This window comes from Notolepis coatsorum, assembly GCF_963971535.1.
Source record: "Notolepis coatsorum genome assembly, chromosome: 4".
Lineage (NCBI taxonomy): Eukaryota > Metazoa > Chordata > Actinopteri > Aulopiformes > Paralepididae > Notolepis > Notolepis coatsorum.
In genome coordinates this window covers 24,662,407-24,674,451 of record NC_140168.1, presented here as the reverse complement: position 1 = coordinate 24,674,451, position 12,045 = coordinate 24,662,407, and the positions used below count along the sequence as shown (strand labels likewise).

At 45.0% G+C, this 12,045-nt stretch overlaps 1 protein-coding gene across 1 annotated transcript in view; it reads left to right on the top strand.

Annotated features, from left to right (window-relative positions):
* The first annotated feature begins 6,579 nt into the window (after window positions 1-6,579).
* Window positions 6,580-12,045, top strand: part of LOC311227152 (zinc finger protein 706) — a 32,662-nt gene continuing 27,196 nt past the window's right edge. The window contains exon 1 of the mRNA XM_084312691.1: window positions 6,580-6,662. The gene's annotated coding sequence lies outside the window, so the exon portion shown is untranslated. The remainder of the gene's footprint in view (window positions 6,663-12,045) is intronic.

Genomic DNA, 12,045 nt, shown 5'->3' with positions numbered 1-12,045 from the left:
CTGATCGGCCTCTTTAATGTCAATCTTTGTTACGTGTCCCGCTGTGATTAGCTTCTCAATCTCAGCTCGGTACACACTCTGTTGAGCGGGGTCTTTGGCTAGGCGCCGCTCTGTGTTCAGTAGATAGCGCTCCGTGGCGTCTTTCTTTGCGTGAAAGGGGGGCATTCCCTCTCGCCTCAGGAGTGGAGTTGCGTATCTCATCACTCCGCCGACTGTGACTCTCTTTGTCCCCTGCTCGAGTAGGTGGATGGCGTAAATGTCTTCTTTAGAGCGAATGTCTTTCTTTTCGTTCTTAAAGGGCATTGTCTCTAGGGTCCATAGCCTCTCGACATGCTGCAGGAGAGTGGTGTCTTCTTCTGTCGTTCGGGAGTGGAAGCAGCTAGTGGCTGCGGTTCGGTTGAGAGATTTAGCGAGGGGGCCTTGTAATGTCCATCCTAGGCGGGTCTCGACGGCTGCAGGACAGCCTCGGGGACCTGTATGGACCCGGTCAATCGGGACTATGAGTTCTGCATGGTCGGAGCTTATCAACAGGGTCGGGGTAGCGCCGTTTATGAGCGGGATAGGTAATTGGCGCAGGTGCACATATTTATCCATCAACTTGGTGACAGGGTAGGTGTACTGCGAGAGTCCTATTTCTTGGCTGGTGAAAGCATTTGTGATCTTGTACCGTCGCTCTGGCTGCCCGTTGGCTGCGATAGTGAAGGAGACATTTTCGCCCTTTATCGTCTTTAAATCTCTCCTTATTGTCCGAATCGTCATTTCGTTCTTGCTCCCCCGCAGTCCCAGTTGAGTCGCAGCGGAGGCGAGCAGAAGGGTCTTCTCTGACCCGTCATCAAGGACGGCGTAAGTGTCCATGACTTTATCCTGGTAGCTCAATGTCACACGGACTACCTTTAAGAGCACTTGAGCTCCGTTGCTGCTGGCGGGGTCAATGTACATGACACTTGCCTTGGTGCCGCTCCGTGGTGCAGGTATAGGCCGTCTTCCGTTACTATCGTGTAGTATATCTAGATGGGCTCCATCGCACCGGCTGCACCTTTTCTTTAGGCGGCATTCGGCTGCCATGTGGGGCCGCGCACATCGATAACAGCGCCGGTTGGACTTTATCCATTGGCTCACTTCTTCTGCATTCATCTTTGTGAATGAGTCACATTGTGACAGCCAGTGTTCTTTCTCACAGTAGGGACACGCTATCTTCCACTTCTCCTTTCTCGAGGGGGTGCTGTGACTCTTACTGCTCGGTACTGACTCTGATTGGTGCATGACAGTCACCGATCTTCTTCCATCACTTATTCTCCTGGGTCCCTCTCTGGAGCTTGGCGTGCTCCGCCCGAAGGTGTCCAGTCGTAAGCTGCTGACCTCTCTCGCCAAGAAGTCGGCCAGATCAAGGAGGGATGGCTCGGGGCCGTCGGGATCTCGGTAGTCCCTCTGCCGCCGAAAGCGCTCCTGTCTTGCGGGTGGCAGCTTCTCCAAAATCCTCTCAACGTTAGAGTTGGCGTACAGCTCATGCCTGCCCTTCTCCCGTTGAGCTCCCAGCATCCCCACCAGGGACTGCACTTTGATTGACAGGTCGTCTAGTGAACGATTGTCTGTGGCTGGGGGTAGGCGGTCAATATGCCTTATCTCCTGGATTACGTAATCCCATATACGTCCATATCTTTGATCCAGCGCTGCAAGGCCCGCTGTGTATGGGGTCGAGGAGGTAGCATAGGCTAGCGCTATATTGTGCGCTCGCGGTACTTTCAGGTGCTTCAATAATATTGCATACTTGTGGCGTTCATCAACGACATCCACCATCATTGTCTCTAAGCACATCCGGAGCTCCGTGTACTGTGCTCGACTCTCATAGGCGAAGTCTGGGATTGACGGCGTGGCGTTGTATGACGCCGTGGATGGCGAATACATCGGCGAGCGTTGGGGGAGAGACCTCCTGGGCGAGTCCCCTCTTGCGCCTCGCTGTGGGCCGGTACTGGCAGGGTACCATGGCCCGCTGGTCCAGGTACTGTTCCTCGGGGCTGGTCGTGCGTCGTGCTCACCCGTAAATAGAGTCGGGGGTCTGTAGCGCAGCGCCGCGGGGGTATAGCCTGGACTGTATGGGACCTCCTGGTCCGGTGGAGTACTGTGCTGTCGTCGGGCTTGGTTCTCCTCTTCTCCCTCTTCTTCTTCTATCAAATCTTCCAGATCCTGTAATCGTTTATTTAGCTTCTCCGCAGTGTAGGCCGCTCCTTCCTTGTAGCTGGGTCTCGCTTGGACCGGTATGGGAAGGGGGTCTGCGGGGGGTCTAGACTCGGTCTGTTGGTCAAGTTCAGGGTCGCTTGCTCGTTGCGGTGACGCTGCTCTTGACTGCTGTCTCGACGAGTTCCTTGAGCCCCTGGCGGAGGGAGAGGGAGTTGTCCTTTTGATCAGCTGCTCTATTAGTTGCGCTTGTAGTCTGTCGCGCTCTGCGTCTCTTTGGGCACCGGCAGCGGCGCGCTGGGCGTCGGCGGCGGCGCGCTCTGTTTCTCTTTGGGCACCGGCAGCGGCGCGCTGGGCGTCGGCCCGGTCTCTTGCCATATTCTCTTCCATCTGGAAGCGTCTCATCTCCAGACTTGTGCGCTGTTCTTCGCTCCGTTGCTGTGCTTGGAGGTGTTCGCGCTCGCTGGTCGCCTGGGCTTGGAGACGTTCGCGCTCGCTAAGCGTCTGTGCTTGGAGCCGATCGCGTTCGGTAGAGGCTGTCAGGCTGACGAGGAACGCCTGTTGTAGTATCCTCTCCGCTTCGCTTGGGGAAGGCGGTAGTGGAGGTGAGCCGCTCCTGCGTGAACCGCTCCTGGGGGTACTCGTTGGGGAGTCCTGGAGCTCTAGTTCCTCGGCGCTCTCCTCTTCTTCTTCCGTGCAGAGTTCCCTCTCTGTAGGGCTATCTTCCTCCCGGGGCGTGTCGGGGACTACTTCTTTAGTAGTGTCGGGGGGTAAAGGCATGTCAATTCCCTCCTGGTCCCCACCGTGGGCTTGGTCAGTTACATTAGGACCTACTAGGGCCTCTGTGGTCGGGGAAACCTGGTCGTTAAGGTCAGACATAATTTTACTTTCTACTTTTACCACGTTTACCGTTTGTCGAAGGCTAGGTAGTTGACTGACAGTGTAAGCCTCTAAGTACTGAGGTGTCTGTCGTCTGCGCCGCGGGCGTTCTAGGTTAGGAGGATCGTTTCGTGGAGTGTTCATCATAGGCTATTTCGATATTAATAACACTATATTAATATTACACTAGTTACCATCCGGCTCGAAGGACCAATTGTAGCTGAGGGGTACAATTCCCTGACTGTATTGTTAGATATGATATTTAATACCACTACCTCATGTACTTTAACTTCTGGCCACCCAGTACAAGATATAAGTATGATGAACACTTTCCCACCTGATGAAACGAACCAACACAAATGGACCAAATCGAATATTTAATACAGCAAAGGGTGTATACAACATTCACTTAATTACATTTATGATTTGAAATGTTGAGTATGCACTTTTATGGCAAATGAGTATTCGTAGGTAAATCAACATTGAATGTCCAATCTCTGGTTGCGCAGGGAGTAAGTATACAACCTGGAATATTTAGGAAACGATAGCAATAGTACTTAAATGATTATAGCTGGATACACTAAGGGGGGGGGGGGGTCCCGCTGGTTGTAAGACAGTAGGAGGGGGGGGTTAGAGAAGTCGCTGGCGGTATCCCATCTGGCCGACGGTGTCTTGGGAGAATCCAAAGTCTTAGACCCAGTGCCCACAGAACCTCGGGCCGCAGACGAATACAGCTGGACCCTCTGTGGAACGGTATCTGCCGGTCCACAACGGAGAGACGTGGTGCGACCTCACGTGTAGAGCGCCGCCTCACCTGTAGTCCTCTCCGGGGGGTAATTCCAACACTCGACAGTGTTGGCCTTTATCCATGGAATAATCAAAGCACATAAAGCATAATCCAAGAGCCGTGGAAGGCTCGCCGTCGTCGGGTAGAGTAATCCAATATACAGGTCCAGTCGCTCTTGACCCGGAGCTCCTCGGATGCAATCACCACTAGGGGTCTGACCAGCCTGGATAAGCGTCCAGATAACGTCAGGAACGATGGGGGTACTGATAACTGTAGAACTCGAACCGAACGATGCACCATACATAAATAGACTATTATTAGCTTAATAGAATACGTCCAACTCGACGGTATGGTGCCAAACTATGACCATTCAACTATTAATCTACACGATATCTCAATGCCTATTCTGGGCCAAGTAGGCCCTACTACACCGCACGTGCTTCGTGGGGAGGCTTTTGCGTCTGTCACTCTGTTGGAGGGTAAAGAACTGGACTAAAAGAAAGTTCTACTTTACGAGCGCCATATATATATGCGCTATGAACAAATAGTACCACACGTATTTCGCCCGGCATATTACTGCGCGGAACCGGGGGTTGCCTCGACATGTTAGGCGGCACGATTGAACTTGAACCTAGGGGTATGGCAACCTGGCGCCAGGTTCTCGTCCAATGGTAGAATGAAACTATTATGGGCTGTTTAGTAGAAACGGGGATATTCAATGCATATTGTACAAGGAATATACAGGGGATATCAAACGATATACAAATACAATTAAATATATATATATAAATAAATATACATATTCGGTTTAATCTGATCCTTCACAACAATTTGACTTATCACTACCATCAGTCCTATCTTTATGTGTGGTTATTATAGGCCTTCCACATAAATAGAGTGTTCCTTACCTTTATCAGAGCCAATAAACACACACTGTTCTAGTCATTATCTTGCATTTTTATTCAATTGCATTTTATTAATCAATATTCATTGTTTTGTATAGTGTATAAACAGGTCCTCAGTGGGGCTACTAGGACGCTCAAGGTAAACATTATTATCCCAGTTATAGAAATCAGGGTGGTCAATGAGCAGAGATACAAAGTCATAAAACAAAGATAAATACAAATACACAATATATCCCCCTAACCCACACACACACACGCACACTAAAGCAAACTAATCAAATATAATGCACCATATATATATATATAGCGATGAGATGTCCATCATCCATAAATGAAGCCTTACAAAAGTATATAGCGCGAAATATAGCCCCAATCAGGCCACTTTTTAAGCGGGGGTCTGGGGGTCCCCCACCAGGACATTTTTTGTTACAAAGACTTAATTTCCTGCATTCTGGTGAATTTTAGTGCATGTGAATCACAAACTAATGAGCCAACAATTGCTTAGTACAATGTACTGTTATGGACCTCAAATAAAACTGTTGTGGCACTAGCAATGCTACTCTCTCCACCTTCAAAAAGAAAAAAGCAAGAGCACAACATATTTTTCTATTTACTATTATAATACAGTTAACCACTCTCTCCTGTAAGGGCCTTTCTTTTTCTTTGTTTTATCCCTCTCTCCTCCACCCTTTCTCTTTCTTCCACTGTCCATCTTGACATCAACGTTAATTGACTTTCGCTCTACTCTACTGACGCATAAATAATAAAATAATGTATGACTGAAGTGATGGAGACCATGTTTGAAGGCAAACAAAAGCAAATCCTCCTCAGATAGCACAGCAACCAGAATAACTGAAATACTGGCTGATGATTTCATTAAACAGCTTTGTGATAGAATAAAAAAAATGCACAGTGCATTTCCATAGCTGTGGATGAGTCCACTGACACCACTGAGAATGCTCAGTTGCTGGTGTTTGTGAGGTTTTATGATGAGGCAAAGGGGTAGTTTGTTGATGTATTAATACATTTTTGGAATACTTGAAACCCTTTTTTTTGTGGAATATTTGATGCGGCCCAGCCTCACCCAGACTTTACCTCCAGCGGCCCCCAGGTAAATTGAGTTTGAGACCCCTGCTCTACTGTATCTCTCCCGAGTCCCTCACTACCTGGCTCATTGCCTGGCTGTTATTCTGCATCCGAGTGCCGTCTGCCATTCCATTCGCCGCCTCCGCTGTCAATCAGTTGTATCGCCTGGTCCCGCCTCCACCAATCACAAGCGGCAGCACGGCTCCATTGTGTGTGTGTGATCCGCGTGAGGGAGAGATAGTTCTCCAACTCTGTCGCAGACAGTGAAATCCTGGTTGTTCCCCACCCACCTAGGTTATCTAACTATCGCGCCGCGCCGCCGCCACAACTAGAAACAATGGCCTGGCAAAAAAAAATAAAAAAAATATAATTTTTTTTTTTTTTTTTTAATATATATAATTTTCTTTTTTTTATCTGTGCAGGCCAGGCCACCGGGAAAACTCCCGGTGCTCCCGATGGCCAGTCCGGGCCTGGGTGGGGGACACTGTACAACTGTACAAGCATGGGTTGTTTGTGCAGATGTGTGTCATATGTGAATGGTTATTTGTGCAGATGAAAGTAATATATGCATGTACACATAATATACTATCAAAGTGTTCCTATAAATTGTATATTTGGTCTCGCATCTGTGTGTACATGGAAATAAGTATTGTGCTGAAGTTCAAATACCAAGACGCTTGGCGGCGCTGTTTGCTGCCTACCCTCCTTTCAGCCTCTGGTACAAACCATCTCTGAACTCGTCTGGCATTTCCAAAGAAGAAAAAAAAAGTAACGTCACACTCACACAGGAAGAGCAAAGAGAGACGTGTGGGCCACAGAAGTCTAAGCAGGTAAATGTGCTTCGTAATAATGACCAAATATCATATTGATTTGGCATTACAGTGTCGTTTTATGTTAGTTAATAGATAATTATAAATAAGTCATTTAGAAACGTACAAAACCATAGCAAACGTTAGCTAAATCACCCCCTCTTTGCTAACGCGTTAGCTAGCAATGCGGCGCCGGTGGAAGAAGGCCACACAGGGAGGAGGGGGGCATATAGACAGATTATCAAACAAATCATATTAGCTAGCGTTACCTAATAATTATTATTTGTCAATACTTCGATGTTTTGTCAAATAAGCAAATGGGCTTTCTGTTTTTGGTTGAGCAGATGACGTAATCCTAACGTTAGTGGAGGTGTGTTCAGTCTCTGGACTGGTGGTAACGTTAGACCTCGGCACGATAGTCATGCATGATTGATTGATTGATTGACATTTTTATTTATTTTACATTTTTACATATTACAAATTTTACAGTAGGGCTCAATACACACAGTTGTTAAGGGGATGCAGACCAGAGAAAGACTTTCGTCTTGTTTACATCGGGGTCCCCCATTTTCAATTCATCATAACATAATGACATACATGACATACAGATAGATAGACAGTACCGCTACATCTAGACATTTATGACATACCAGAGATAATGATCATGATCTCTGTCTTGAGTCATCTGTGATACAACAGTTATTTAGGCAGCTTGCATGCTCATAATATGAGTTATTATTATAGTTGTACTTTCGATTATATATATATTTTTTTTATTATTTCATTTTTTATTTCAATTTAGTTTGTTGTTTTCCAGAGTGGCTTTGCTAGTATTATTATTATAATTATGGGTGGTATTTGTCAGGGGCAAGATTTAAGTACCTAGCAGGTAGGTGGGGTATCTCTCAGGCCTTTCTGTGTGGAGTTTGCATGTTCACCCTGTGCTCCCAATGGTTTCCCCTCCAGAAAAAGAGATAAACCCAATGGGAAAACACGATCCATTGGGAATAGAATAGAAATACTTTATCCATCCAGAGGGAAATTTGGCACTACAAATCGCTCACAGTAAACATTTAGGTAGACACGAATAAAAATAAGCCTAAGAATAAAGTACGTTCCGGGATATACATTTCCTATGTTATGTATATACATTCTAATATAAAATATACAGTAAGTGTACAGTAAGTGTAATATATATTTGATTTGATTTGAAATCTTTATTTCGAACATGCAATGAATACAAACAAACAATAACAAAAGCAAAACACAACTCAATCTACATGTTCGAAAAGGAGTAGGAAGAAGTATACACTTATTTAATCTTACCCCTTTTCCACTACTCAAATGAGTGTACTATTTTAAAACAAAAACAAAAAACTATATATGTAAAACATGAAAGAAAGAAAAAATGTAAACACCCGTGAATATCAAGTCCCTTACTCATCCCTGTACCTCGTGAACATCATTTCCTTATACATCATTTCCTTATACATCAGTTTGAATTGTCTCATGTTGAATGTTGTTTTAAAAAGTAAAAGTCCAGGAAGATGGTAACTGTCACCCTGTGCTCAGTGAGGCACAGTGATGCATTGTAAAGTCTGATGGCTGTCGGAATGAAGGACTTCCTGTGCCGTTCAGTGCTACTACATCTTGGGAGTCTTGGAACTAGATAGCTAACACTGTCACTACTCACTAACAACTATTTTGTTATCGATTAATCGGTTGATTATTTTATCGATTAATCATTAACCATTAATTTACCAGTAAAATCTATTTCAATTGAATATTTCAAAATGTTTAATGAGTATCCTCATCCTTTTTAGCTTTAGATTTAAAAAAACTACCAGCCAGAGAGATTATTACAGGCCATAAATAGCTTTTTAGTATATTTCCATGAGTTATTATATGTATTGTGTGTTATCTCTCCACTCCACTCTATGGTAGTGCTTGTGCTAGCACAGGAGATACGATTAAAATGTATTTTTTATATATAGGCTTGCCTTAGGCTATATAACATATTTAAATCAATATCTTCCTTTTGAATAAAATAGGCTCAGGAATCAGGATTGTTAAAGCTAATTAGCCTAATCCATGTGAAAAAGAGTAGCATATAGTAAATGTATGCACACACACAAGAGGCTCCCCACCAGATCTGGCTCGGCACTCCCCCCCCCCTACCCCCAACCCCCACCCAGACCTCCTCCCCTCCCGTGTTTACGCCGAGCGCTGTAAGAACTGTTTCTGGACGGCTGCCACGTATGCACGCTGTAGGAGTGGTTCCTAAGACTGTCTCCCGACCCCCGCCGGTCCATCCCTCCCTCCCTCCCGCCCACCTGGCGCAACGACACTTTGTTTAACTACTCTGTTGTTGATGCAGCCTGACTATCGCATATGGCGTCTCAGGCATTCTGTAGATGACATGTGTCAACAAATGTACATGTCTGTTTGAATCAGGGTTCGAAATTAACGGGGGCTTGGGGCAAAATGCCCTCGAAAATTGACCAAATGCCCTTGATAATCAGTTAAGCGGGGCAAAAAAAGCCCCCGACAGTTTACTAATTATATATATAATTATATATATGCTCTACAGTGCGTATTTGCCCCTAATAATATGTGTGTGTGCACACCGGAAAAATCATTTACTTGCAGTGCGAGACAGACGAGTGATTGTGAAGATTACAAAACAGCTCCGCTGTTAATAGTTCAGATTGAAACTGGACTGAAATTCAGTTTTTGGGTGGAATGTTTGTTCCAAGGAGGAGGGAGGCGGGGCCCGCTGCGTGTTACAGGGAGATGCTTCCAGGCACTTGAGAGGTGCGAACACAGAGAGAGCGCTCTGCTCTCATCAAGCATTACACTGCTATCTTAACGTTAGCAAGCTAAGCATCTGCATAGCGCGACCCGTGTAACGTTAAGTAACTTGTGTTCGGCGGGGAAAGACCGTTCCATTTGTAACACAACTACAAAGAATAACATCCAAATCCGATCCCGATGCGCATTTCCTTCATTCCACAGCGCTGAGCGCGCAACGTATTTCATTGATCGATCTGGCCAGAGCCTATACTCAGAAACGTTGCGTGTGTGGGGTTTTTCATCAATTTGAAACAAGCCTCTTGACTGTTGGAATTAGGGATGTTAAAAATAAAATATCTAATAATATTATTCAATATTAGACATTCATTGATCCAGAGGCAACCGGTTATTCGTCTGCTATTTGTAGATGTATCAAGAAAACAACACAACTTGCCCTCAGGGACAATAATATTTAATCTATTTAGATAGAGTATGTATGTATTATTTACAGATAATTGAAGGTACGTACCTCAAAACATGAAACCAAGCCATGATGTCACACATCGTGTGTGTGTGTGTTACTTGAACAATTGTCACTGTGTTCCTAAATTTCTGTGTGCTCCTAAATTTGTATTTAGATTTTATTTATTAACATTTTATTTAGGAGCACATGTGCTCCTTGGGAAAAAGGTTAGCGTAGAGCCCTATATATGGAGACATTAACATTACGTTATCAAACATAGGGATGAAGACTGTAAAAAAAAGTGTCAACAATGTTTTATAATCTTTATGTTAATTTTCATTATAAAAATATTGTGCCCCCGAAATACAAAAAAAAGCCCCCGAAAAGCAATTAAGGGGGGCAAAAAAAGCCCTTGAAAAAAAATGTTAATTTCTAACCCTGGTTTGAATTTATGCTGTGCCATTGTTACTGTAAAAAATGTAATGATTGTGATGTTATTATTATTAATGAGACGATGAGCTGTATGTGTGTGTCGCTGGAATTTCCCCAAGGGGATTAATAAAGGAATATCTTATCTTATCTTTTATCTTAGCTTATAGCAGACGTAATGATGTTACAATATTTTTGCTAATATTTATTATCAACTATCAAGTTCTTTTTTATAGTGTACATTTTGGCTACTTCATTGATCATCATCATTGAACCTACAGAGAGAAAGAGAGAGGGAGAGAGAGACCCCCCCCCCCCCTTCCATTAGAACTCCATGAAACTGATTTCTCCTGTGAGCTAGCCTAGCTTAGTTAGCACTAGCAGCTAATGTTAGTTTAAAAGGTTTTTAACCGCGACGGGACACAGGCATATAGTAATGGCGAGGATATAAAGCATGTTAAAGACTAATTTATTGGACCCCGTTGCTCGCGGAGTTTACATAGAAACAGCTAGACTCCCAAGAGGAGTTATCACAGGCTATAGAACGCAGGGCTGAAGAGCTGCCAAGCTGCTTCTAAACTGTAAAGTGTGGGTATCAGCCAGGCTCAGCCCCTCGCTTCCAGCTGGAGCGAAAAACGGAAGTTACAGTGACTGTTGAGTCCTGGCTCTAGGCAGAATCACGAATAGTGGTCTAAGAGAATTAAATTATATTTTGAACGTGATTCACTGCGCACTAATTAGATTACACGTTGCGCTAGGCCTGCCGCGATAAGCAATACATCGATTAATTGGCGCGATAATTAAAATGAATGCAATGATTTTGACGGGCGCGATTAATTGCTATTTGCCGTTTGTTTTAACCAGTCAGTCACTCTCCGTGTGGGGGGCCGCTGGCCTTACTACAGAGTACAGCACGGGAGCTCCGTGTGGGCAACGCCACATAGCTTAACTACATTTCTCAATAGTGTTGCTCCTTTGAACCAAACAGCGTTATTTGTAGTGTAGCTATTTTTAGACCCAAGTAGTTACTCGCTACTGCCCGGAGAAACTGGACTGCTAAATAAAGACTAGCGTTGATGCTATTCAATGCTAACAACATTAGCTAAATAGCTAACAAACTAAATACAATGTATAGCATAGCTACAACACACAATAACGTTAATACAATTACATGCATCATTGTTTATAATGAACGGGTGGGGCTAGTCAAAGGACTGGACACGGGGACAAGTTAAGTCCCCCTGTGAGTTGCTGTCCTGGAGTGCTGACCGGAGTGTCTGACGTCCCGTGATGAAGGCCAGGAGGTTGCGATCCCCTCTGCGTGCCCCCCTGTCTCCGGAGGTCTCGTAGTGGTGACCGGAGTGCCGGACGTCCCGCGATGATGTCGGGGAGTTCGCGACCCTCTCTGCGCCGCCCCCTATCTCCCTGTCTCCGGCTGTCCCTGAGCAATGACCGGAGTGTTGAATGTCTCGTGACTAAGACGGGGAGGACGTGACCCTCTTTGCGCCGCCCCTGTGCCTCAAATAGATCCGCTATCAGCTCTATCTTCAATCTTTCAAAATGTTCAGTTGCTATCGCTATTAGCTCTATCTTTAATCTTTCAAAATGTTCAGTTGCTATTGCATGCACTCATCTGTGTTTCACTACACACTTGAGTGCATGCTTACCAACTGTTAGTCTGCAACACTGTAGTAGCTGCATCTAACGTTAGTAGCTAAC